Source organism: Lycorma delicatula, chromosome 6 (assembly GCF_047948215.1).
Source record: "Lycorma delicatula isolate Av1 chromosome 6, ASM4794821v1, whole genome shotgun sequence".
Classification (NCBI taxonomy): Eukaryota; Metazoa; Arthropoda; class Insecta; order Hemiptera; family Fulgoridae; genus Lycorma; species Lycorma delicatula.
The window spans coordinates 44,995,657-45,004,899 of NC_134460.1; the positions used below are offsets into that span (position 1 = coordinate 44,995,657).

Below are 9,243 nucleotides of genomic sequence, written 5' to 3' on the forward strand. Positions count from 1 at the left end.
AGTTTATATTCAGAACTGTGTATCTTTGTTTAAATAACACTGCAGATTTTGTTTTGTTTCAATTATATTGTTGATATAAGTGTACAAATAAGCGTTAATTCATATGTGATATAATAATAGAACGTTCCCGGTTGTGTTGTGTGAGAATAAAATTACTTGTAGGATCAGTTTTATTTATGGACTACTGAGTAATAACAACATAACGATGCTTAATTAGTCCTTTAGTCGGTTTGATATGAGCGTGTTGATTTTAAGTCGTCAGTATTATTCTGATTCTGATCGTTGCTAATTTTGCGGTTTCTCTCAACATATCTGTTTGCATTTTCTTTGGTGGCGGGGGAGGGGAATACTTACGACTGGACCGGGCGACTTACTTCTCGACGCCAGTTGTGATGCGTGTGACCCACACGTCATCGTCTGATCTCGTTTATATGTTTTGTTGACTGTCGGTCGGGTGGTTGTTGAACGTGAGAACTGGACCGCGCCACCCAGCCTGTTTTGTCTTCTGCAGTGACATCACACCACTGTACCATCAAAACATCATCCATTTTATTATTCAACAACGCTTAGCGATGATGTCGGTGCAGCCTTGTGTTGTATTTTGTCGTTGCGGACCCTGTGACATCATTACATTTACTGACCGCCGCTCATTCTATTCTTAGTCGGTTCGTTCCTCCCTTCTCCTAGATCTTCGTTTTTAAACACTGCTATCCCCTATATTCGCTTCTCGGCCTTCGGCCTTTTAAATAATAATTAAAAGAAACAGAACGTTACGTCACCGACGCACGTGCTCTTCTTTTATTTTATACGACCGATCGTTTTGCCTTCGCGTTCTTTTAACATTTCTTTGTTCTAATTTTCTTACGCATTTCTATTTCCGTAGATTTCTTAAGAAATCGTGTTTTCCAGATTTATTTTTGACGCAAAGCTCATTTATAAGTTATACTACTGTTCTTAACTGTGCAACTTCATCAGATGTCGCATACCGTATTCAGTTGTGAGATACATAATTTAATTTGAGTCCTCATTCATCACCATCATCATCATCATTGTGCACGTTTCTTTTTAACAGACTTATTATTTTTTTTATACTCGTTATGTTTTTAGTGGTAATTGCTTCAAATTATAGTTTATAATTTTCTGATGCGTAAGATTGCGCTCTAATTATTGTGCTAATAAGCAATTAAGAAATCTTAAAAAGTTTAATTACTATCTCGGTAATCGATCGGTACTAACTTGAAAATCTGTGTTTATAGGTTTACCGGTATCATACGATGACAAACTACGCGATTCGTTAATGTGTATAACCTGCGAAACTTATCTGGGGATAAAATAAACAGACATAGAATACCTTTTGCGGTAGTAATTGCACTGAAGTAGAACTTACCTTGTAAACTGCGCAGATAAAAAAATTATCCCCGGGTTGAGTTGTAATTTTAATCGTTTGTCACTGAGTGTACATTAAAAATCAACTTATCCAAAATAAGTAAAACTACTGAAATACAAACGTTTCGTTTTACCGCACGCTGACCATTTTTTTTTTTTTTTTTTTTTTTTTTTGTTGAACAATCTTTTTCATAATTACAAACCAGATTATTCCTAACAATGATTCTCAGTACGCAGACTTCATTTTTACTTTGCTTCTTTCAATTCGCATTAGATAAATAACTAAATGATTAACAGCAATAATATTGTAATTTCTTTCTTGTTATTAACGGCATTAATAAGTTTAATATCGTATTGGTGACAACATCCTTTGCAACTGACTACGTAAATAAAGGATGACATTTTGACCTTAAAAAGTGAATTAATTTTATCTGATGTTTTCCAACAAATTTACTATTAATTTCCTCTGATGATAATAATATTAAATAGATAAAATCTCAAAAAATAATAAAATTAAGCAACATTGTACAATATAAACAAAATAATATTTTATTATTTCCTTACACCAGTTCTATTTAAATAATCTGAAATCATTAGAGTTAGTCAGTTGAAGATTACCGATTAATTCTGTGGAATTTGCAGTCGTCCACATATGTAATGTTATTAAAGTATTTATTACATATTATATACAATATAGTAGGATATAGTATTATATATTATACAATATATTCTATACAGGATTCACGTCATTGAGAAACGGAAACAGCGTCATGTTAAATTTAGGGAGATGTACTGGTTGCTAAGCACTGGGTCACATTTATCATTTTCGAATAAACAGTTATTATGAACTACAGTTCTAAAACCTATTTAGACCTACTGGATCCAGCTGGGGGTACTACAAACGAGAGTAACGCAGACATTGTTCAGCGGTTTCAAAATAAGTTTTGAGAACTATAACGAAGGTGCCGTGGTTTATATGAAAAACACCGAGATGTACGTGATTATCCGGGAGTGCTGAGCGCTCGAGAAAAGATACAACTATTCAGTACCAAATACAAAACGAGACTACAGTCATGTGAGATGGCTCACAATGTTAAACCTTTTGGATAATAGTGAGGACGTTCGGCGCTTAAAACGGCTGCATCCAACAACATTGGATTTGTGTGTTACGTTATTCGTGATTTGGATGTATCCTTGTGATATTATCCTTCATCAAATATCTCGTTTTGTTTCGCTACTTAGTTTTGTTTCCATACTTATTTGTTTATTCCGGCTTAATATGGTTGTTTTAGGTTAATTTAAATAAAAATAACTTTACTGGCAAAAAAAAATTTATATATTTACATTTTGATTTGCATAAATATTTTTATAATGTTATGATCAGAAATTTAGATTTTTTTTAAATTATCTGGAATAGAGTAATAAAAGTTGTACTAACGTATTTCAGTGTATAGATCTCTGTATGTTCATATTTTATAGTTTTAATTACCTTACCTGGACAGTCTTCCGTTTGTAACGTTTTTGTTAATAAAAAGGCCTTTTATTGGTCAAAATTTTAAGATAAGCATATGTTGATTTGGCTCCAGAATCAAGATAAATTTATCGGTAGATTTTATAAAAATCTGTTTTGATTTTCTTCTTATGTCACTCGAGAAAAAACAAAGTAAAAATAGTTTATTCTGAGCAATACGCAAACTAAATTTACAATTTTATTTATTGTTGTTATTGTTTAAAATAAATAAATATATTAAAATTTCTGAAATTAATTACGCAATTATTCTAATGAAAAATCAACACCTTTAGCGGTTGAGAGAAGTCTTCTCTAACTTCAGCTTACTTTGATACTACTTCCTCACCCCACACAGTTTAAGGAAAATAATTTTCTTACGAAGTCCTGACCCTGATGTAAATTGGCTTTTAATATTTGGTATACGGATATGTATAAGGAGTTGTGTGTAATTACAACTCATTTTTTTTTTCGGAAAAAAATTATAATTCTATTGTGTATACTAGTATAATAGTGTCGGCATAGATTTCTCACTGTTTATACGAATCCCCCTTCTTGCCTCTCGAAGTATTCTTTTGAGTTGTTTGATTATTTTGTTCCGTTGTCCTGGGGTAGATAGTCCCTTCTTTGCTATTCTCGTATCCTTAATTCCATTCTCCTCGATGATTTTCTATAGATTATTATGCGCTTCACTTGTTAAATAAAAGATGTGGAGACCTTTCTTTCTTGGAGATTTCACTGCGTATCGATCTATCCTACGACACATGTTCCTTAATATTTTCAACTATAGGTTGTGATTCTTCTTATTCGGTAAAGAATGGTCACTCTATCTTCCTAATACATATTTCTAATGTATTATATTATTTTATTTTTTTTTGTAATGATGTAACAAGTTTATCAGAAGTAAAAAAAAGTTAAATAAATAACAAACATTACGCATATAAGTAAAAGGTTAAATGTTTAATCGTTAATTAAATTCATGTTACTCTATTCATTTTTACTGTAATAGAGCAACTTTTAAGGATATTTTTACCGATTATGATTCTAATTGGAATTAATTACGTCATCTATGTAGTATTTTTAAATGACCTTAAAGTATATATGTATATGAGTGAGAGTGTGTGTGTGTGTGTGTATGTGTGTGGGGGATAAAAATGTGAATGAATGCTAACTTACGGATGTGGGTGCAGCTTCTGTCATTGGCACTATGACTTCCACTCTAGCAAATACCTACCTACCTGTACTGTATATATATATATATATATATATATATATACACACAGACATACTTCACACGCGTCCTCTTTACATATATATACACACGTTTCTTATTTGTTAATTCTTAAGTCGTTTAGTCGTTTTGATTATTTTCTAGTATTTGGAATGCAGTTGGGATTTATATATACATTTTTTTTTTTTTTAATGAGATTAAGTGACCTTATCCGTAAGGAATGTTGTTTTCTGTTAAACATGATGTAGGAATCTTACATAAATCATACTTTTTACCGTGTATAAATAGAAAATATTCGTAACATACAAATAAAGAAGTTAACATTTTAAATGAATCTTTATATTGTTATTTATAGTACACTGCTGTAAAAGTCAGTAATATTTTTGTTTTTTTTTAAATAATAAAAGTATTTTTTTTTTTTAAATCAAATGAATTTTTATTGTAAGGGATTTTAATTTTTAATTTAATTTGTAAGGATTTTCTAATCCTCACGTAACATAACACTTACGGAGTTTCTCCGTGCAAGCAATTTGGTAGATTTTCGTACAATTTGGTAAATAAGAAAAATTAATTCCGAAGTTAAAATAATTCAATTTGCATTTCTAGAAATTTAATTCAAGCTGTTTTTGTGATAGTAGTTCTTTTTTTTTAATTTTCACATTCTTTCCTTCATTAAATTTTTTCTATCTCGTTGTTAATTGACATTATTTAAGTACTGTAATCGTATTAAAACTTAACGGTTAATTAAAAAAAGACATTTCTTTATTGAGAGGTGAAAAATATAAATCTTTTCTTAAATGTGTTGTTTAATATTGAAATCAATCATAAGAATTAAAAACAAAAGATGGGGTTTTGTTCTTAAATATACGTTCATTATATTTCTTAATTAGATTATGGAATGTGAAATTTACATTACAACAGGTTAAAAATGGGTCAACCCACCGGGTTGGTCTAGTGGTGAACGCGTCTTCCCAAATCAGCTGATTTGGAAGTCGAGAGTTCCAACGTTCAAGTCAGTAGTAAAGACAGTTATTTTTACACGGACTTGGATACTAGATCGTGGATACCGGTGTTCTTTGGTGGTTGGGAAATTAACCATACATCTCAGGAATGGTCGAACTGAGAATGTACAAGACTACACTTCATTTACACTCATACATATCATCCTCATTCACCCTCTGAAGAATTATCTAAACGGTAGTTACCGGAGGCTAAACAGGAAAAGAAAGAAGGTTAAAATGGGTTTCCTTTATATCTTTTTCCTCTATTCCTACAAACTTTATTCAAGAAAATTAAAAATCACAAGGGTAACTCAGAATAAGATTTGATTGCAGATAAAACTATTTTTTTTCCCATTAATTTGTAAATTATAATTTTTGAAATAACCTTTTTTGTCTAAAAGTATAGTGGCTAATTATAGGGTGTCATTATAGAGGTCCGTGTGGTTGAAACACACAAGAATCTTAGAAGCTGGACGGTGCAAGGGTAGTTTGAAAGAAATTACTCTTATTTTGTTATTATGGTTAAAGCTTGAAAAACGATCTTGCATCATTTATTATTTTATATTTTATTTACATTTTTTAATCACTTTGTTTTAATTAAATTATATTTTTATTAATAATAATTATTTAGGCGTTTTTAAGAATGTGTCATTAAATAAAAGTATTGTCCACTATAAGAACAAATTTAATAACAATTACGAATATATATACGTCTTAATGCTTGATAAGGAACTTCTGTTTATTTTTATTTGATAATGAATAATATTAAAAGCCAATTTGATCATTTTGAAGTTGATCTTTTTTTCCCGTTTGGATCACTTATGGATCATGTTTATCACTTTTTACTCTCTTTCTTTTCTTCCTCGGAGTACTTTTTAAATAATTCACCGGCCTTTTTTCTGGAGTCTTCTACTACTACTTCTACTCTTTGTTTTAATTTTGGGGCTTCATTTAAAGAAAAGCTACCTTTCTGAGATTTCTTTCAATTTTTTCTTGTTTAATACCCAATTCGTATATACGGATTTCCTGTTCCTGCTTTATTTAAATATATGGTATTTTCCGTTTTTCCCCCACAATGGTTTTTTTTTACAGCACGTATTATATTTTATATATTTTCTTCCAAATCGGTGTGTATTTGGAGGAATTTGCAGAAAAATTATAAATATAATCTAACCAAACTTAATCTACGCTCACTAACCAGCGATGGTTAAGTTTGGTTAGATTTGTATTTATAATTTCTCTGCAAATTCTTCTAAATACCCATTGATTAATATATAATACGTAATGTGCAAAAAACGATTTTAGGGGTGAAACAGAAAAGACCATAATCGTTCTTAATTAATTCAGATTAATCTATCTTAATTGTCACAATATTCACTTTTAGTTTTTATTTTTAGATAAGAGATATGGATTTTCTTCAGAATTCTATTATCCTTCAATCCTTTAAATGTAGAATACCGTCAATTTCTTATCGTATATTTATTTAAATTTCTGATTTAACATTTTTTTACATTAAGTTTATTCTCCTTTATAAAACCAAATATTTTCCCTTTTTTTCTTTTGAAAGTCTCATATTGATCATCGTCAAACATTCTGCAGCGTACAATGATTTTGGAAGAATCACCGTATTTAAATGTCTTGATTTTGCATTTAAAGTGATCGATTTTTTGTTTTAATTAGTAATTGTAAATATTGTAAGTAATAAGTATTAGTAATATTGTAAGTATTATAAATATTGTGTTCTAGATTTGAATATTTTAAAAATCATGTTTTTTTATACATTTTTGTATTTATTTTTTGCAGGTTTTGGAATAAAAACGAAGTTATCATTACTATATTGTTAAAGGTTCGTTGAATGAAACTATGAATTTCAAGTATCAACTATTAATAGGTAAGCGTATACTGAAAGATGCTTGTTCCGTATTTTTGTAAAAAAAAATTAAGTTGATATTTTGATGCTTAAAAAAAAATTCGTTACCGAAATTTGATCAGCTTCTTAATCTCCCGTATTTATTAATATGTTAAATGTTTCATACTGATTTTGTCATGTCATCTATCTTTGAATTGTTTCATGAAATTCAGTATCGTGGAAGTGGAGCAAACAGAATAAATTTTTTAACTTTGTTGAGGACTTTAATTATTTATATAAAATTCTTATTTCTTTTATAAATTTTAGATAAAAATTTCAAAATGATATGAGGTAAATATTTGGCGTTCTATATTAAAGGTCTATAGATGGAGGCCTAGCCAAAAATGTTAATTTCAATTCTTTCTGTTTATCAGCTTATTTGTTTAGTTGTAATAATACTTCATACTGGTTTGGTAAACCAAAGACGTACGTAGTTAAATTTATGCCACCACTTCAAGAACGAGACTACAGCTACCCAAAGACCCAATATAATAATAACTAATGAGTAATGCTCAAACATCGTAGACTTCCGAATCATCGTAAACTCGTAATCGCAAATCAGCTGATTTCGAAGTCGAGAGTTCTAAGATTCAAATCCAGTAAAGGCTGTTACTTTTATACGGATTTGAATACTAGATCGTGGATACCGGTGTTCTTTGGTGGTTGGGTTTCAATTAACTACACATCTTAGGAACGATCGACTTGAGACTGTACAAGACTGCATTTCATTTACATTCACACATATCATCCTCATTCGTCCTCTGAAGTAGTAATACCTTACCGGTGGTTCCGGAGGCAAAACAGAAAAAGAAAAAGACTTAAATAAGACGTAAATATCATTAATTTACTATGAATAATTGTCTTGTAGATAATAAAATAAAATTTTCTATACTATTGTGTTATGTTAGCTATAAATACTGTTATCCTTTCTAAATAAAATAAAATAATTGTAAGCTGAAAATTACAACACAAATTAACAGCTGTTTTGATTTGTTTTATAAATATTAATTTGTTTGTGTGGATATATTACAGATTTTTAATTTAGCTGACACTGCAGCTGTCTTAGCGCCATGTTAATAACAACATAGAACATTGAAATCGAGTGACGTCGGACAGATTAGACGATGGATATTGTTTATTTATTTCATAATACCGCTTGCTTCCTTAAGTATGTAGGATTGGTATCCGGTTGTAAAACTCTTTCCTGCCTGTCTAGATTATGTGGTAAAATATGAGTAAAGAAAATTTTTAAAAGTACAGATTTTATACGATTGTTTTTCAAAAAGTATTTTTTTTCACTTTTAATCTGTGTTGAATAAGTATTAAGTGTAATAAAAATTTTCAGGTCATTTTTGTTTGTATTTTTAATAAACTGTTAACTTTTTCTCGTTTTGCTCAACCGATTTTTCATATCGTTTAAACTGTTCATAAATTAACTGTTGGTGCAATAAATTTCATAATAACTTAAGTTTTATTTAGGAGACTTTTTTTTGTATTTTTTCACGTAATCAGTATTACGTAATAAATATTTTATTAAGTAATTAATTTATTAAGTGTTAAGTATTAAATTACATTTCATGAGGTCGGTTACAATTTGAACTTATAATATTAAAAAAAAATATAATTTTATCACCTTTTATAGAAATCTGTTAGTAAATAATTACAATAGTATATGTTATAATGTGCATTGTAGTTTTTCTTTTATCACAGGTAAAGAGAAATAAATAATCCAGCGAGGTTAGGTTAGGTTCGGTTGGGTTAGGTTAGGTTGGACAGATGATCCGTGGGACTGGGGCTCGCAAAATAGTCGCACGATTCTCCTCGCATCTCCCCACAACTTCATCACTGCTGCGTTCCGCCCCCACTCTTCTGTCCTTCTGATCCTTAACCCCTCCATACACTATCATCCTCTTCATCGTCTCTTCCGCTTCCACAAATCACTAGTTTACTAAATTTTTCATTCTTTTTCTTGCCCTTAGCCCTTCCGTATCGTGTACCTTTTATTTATTTTTTCATTCAACTTTTTTATTACATAGTTACTGTTGAGAATCGCTTATCAACGTAATCGCATTGTGTAGTTGGAATCCAGGTTATGTGATTTTTCGTGTATATGGATCAATTTTTGGTAAATGTTTGGAGTCAATATTTCCAGGGAGTGCGAGAGATAGTTGAGGTCAAATTTCTCAAATTTTTTTAAGCATAACCCCAC

The 9,243-nt window shown here is 30.0% G+C and overlaps 1 long non-coding RNA gene across 2 annotated transcripts in view; it reads left to right on the top strand.

Moving 5' to 3' along the window:
* The window catches only part of LOC142326627 (uncharacterized), a 322,938-nt gene extending 314,441 nt beyond the window's left edge, over window positions 1-8,497 (top strand). For both annotated transcript variants that reach the window (XR_012756817.1, XR_012756818.1), the window contains 2 exons: window positions 6,929-7,016; window positions 8,067-8,497. This is a non-coding gene — a long non-coding RNA (uncharacterized LOC142326627). The remainder of the gene's footprint in view (window positions 1-6,928; window positions 7,017-8,066) is intronic.
* The last annotated feature ends 746 nt before the right edge of the window (window positions 8,498-9,243 follow it).